The sequence below is a fragment of the Sapajus apella genome, unplaced genomic scaffold (genome assembly GCF_009761245.1).
Source record: "Sapajus apella isolate SASKATOON/1434 unplaced genomic scaffold, GSC_monkey_1.0 scaffold16, whole genome shotgun sequence".
NCBI lineage: Eukaryota > Metazoa > Chordata > Mammalia > Primates > Cebidae > Sapajus > Sapajus apella.
In genome coordinates, this window is record NW_022436956.1 from 22,911,642 (window position 1) to 22,913,729 (window position 2,088).

The window sequence follows — 2,088 nt, forward strand, 5'->3', positions numbered from 1 at the left end:
CGGAGTTTCACTCATGTTACCCAGGCTGGAGTGCAATGGCGCGATCTCGGCTCACCGCAACCTCCGCCTCCTGGGTTCAGGCAATTCTCCTGCCTCAGCCTCCTGAGTAGCTGGGATTACAGGCACGCGCCACCATGCCCAGCTAATTTTTTGTATTTTTAGTAGAGACGGGGTTTCACCGTGTTGACCAGGATGGTCTCGATCTCTTGACCTCGTGATCCACCCGCCTCGGCCTCCCAAAGTGCTGGGATTACAGGCTTGAGCCACCGCGCCCGGCACATCTGAGCTTTTATTACTGAGCCAATAAAATCTGTTAATTCCATTTGAATTAGATTTTCCTTTTTTTGTTGTTGTTCTGAGACAAAGTCTCACTCTGTTGCCCATGCTGGAGTGCAATGGCGCGATCTCAGCTCACTGCAACCACCCAGGTTCAAGCAATTCTCCTGCCTCAGCCTCCTGAGTAGCTAGTACTACAGGCACGTGCCACCATGCCTGGTTAACATTTTATATTTTTAGTAGAGATGGGTTTTGACCATATTGACCAGGCTGGTCTTGAACTCCTGACCTCAGGTGATCCACCTGCTTCAGCCTCCCAGAGTGCTGGGATTACAGGCGTGAGCCACTGTGCCTGACCATAATGATGGTTTTTTTTTTTTCGAGACAGACAACTGTGAGTTGTTCAGACCTTATCTGCTGGACGTACCACACACCATTGCTCTTTTACTGTTCTGATGATTCCTAGGGCTATATTCAGAAGAGGAGGCATAGATCACCTCTATCTCTATATCTCACAACCCTATCTGGGGGGTTGTCAACCAATATCCCATCCCTAGGACTCAGCCTGATAGGCAATCAGGTTTCCATGACTCTCTCAGCAAGAAAGCTCTCACTGGATCCCCACCCACACTACCTCCTCCCTGCCCTAGGCCTCCTTTCCTACTTGGAGAGGAAGCATGGGTAATGGTTGTAGGAAAGCAACCTGCTCATCCTGTACCTCCAAATCAATTGTCTGTCTTCTGCGTGCTCTTCCTTTCCTTGGCTGGATTGTTGGTAGGGTGGGGAGTGAAGGCTGGTAGGCTGGGGGTGACAGGAAGGACAGGGAAATTCATCACAGGGAAGAACTCCCTGGTCAGAGCCAGGTCTGAGCCAGAACTAAAGACCGTATTAATGTTACTCCTGCGTTGATACTTGAAGCCCACACCTCTCTCCTAAACTGCAGACTCATATTCAACTCCCTCCCCAAGATTTTCACCTGGATGCCTCACAGACACCTCATACTCACTTGGCCAAAATGGAGCTCATCCCAGCGGTTGCTTCCACCCGTATTTGCCACCATAACCCTGAATGCCCCCCAGACCATGCTTTGTGGTTGAAGTCTTTCTGAGGCACCTTCTGCAGCATGGTGATGGTAGGTTCTCCTAAAAATAGATGCTATGGGTGCCCTTAAGGTTTCTCTGCTGTTCAGTCACCTCTAAACCGGTCTTCATCCTCAGGCTTTCATGACACTGGTTCCTGCAGGGCTCTGCCCATCAGGCACCAGTGTCTGAGCATCCCTTCAATCCACCTCCTGAATCCACAGAAGTTGATGATGAACTTGTATGTAAGCACTGATCGATTAGAGGGCAGTCCCAGCAAACAGAAATGAGGGCCCAGGATGAGCCTCTGACTGCACAGGGTCTCCCATCTGATGTCTGTTCCAGGGGCAGATCTGGGGTTCGTGGGACTGGAGGTCTATCCAGCAGAGAGGTGGCTATCAGCTGTTGTATTTTAAGAAAAACAGTAAAATATTATGAACAAAAAATCAGGTACAAAAATGTATATGGAGAAAGGCTGGGCACGGCGGCTCATACCTGTAATCCCAGCACTTTGGGAAGCCGGCGGATGGGTCACCTGAGGTCAGGAGTTCAAGACCAGCCTGGCCAACATGGTGAAACCCCACCTCTACTAAAAATACAAAAATTAGCTGGGCATGGTGGCTGATGCATGTAATCCCAGCTACTCAGGAGGCTGAGGCAGGAGAATCATTTGAATCCAGGAGGTGGAGGTTGCAGTGAGCCAAAATCACGTCATTGCACTCCAGCCTGGATG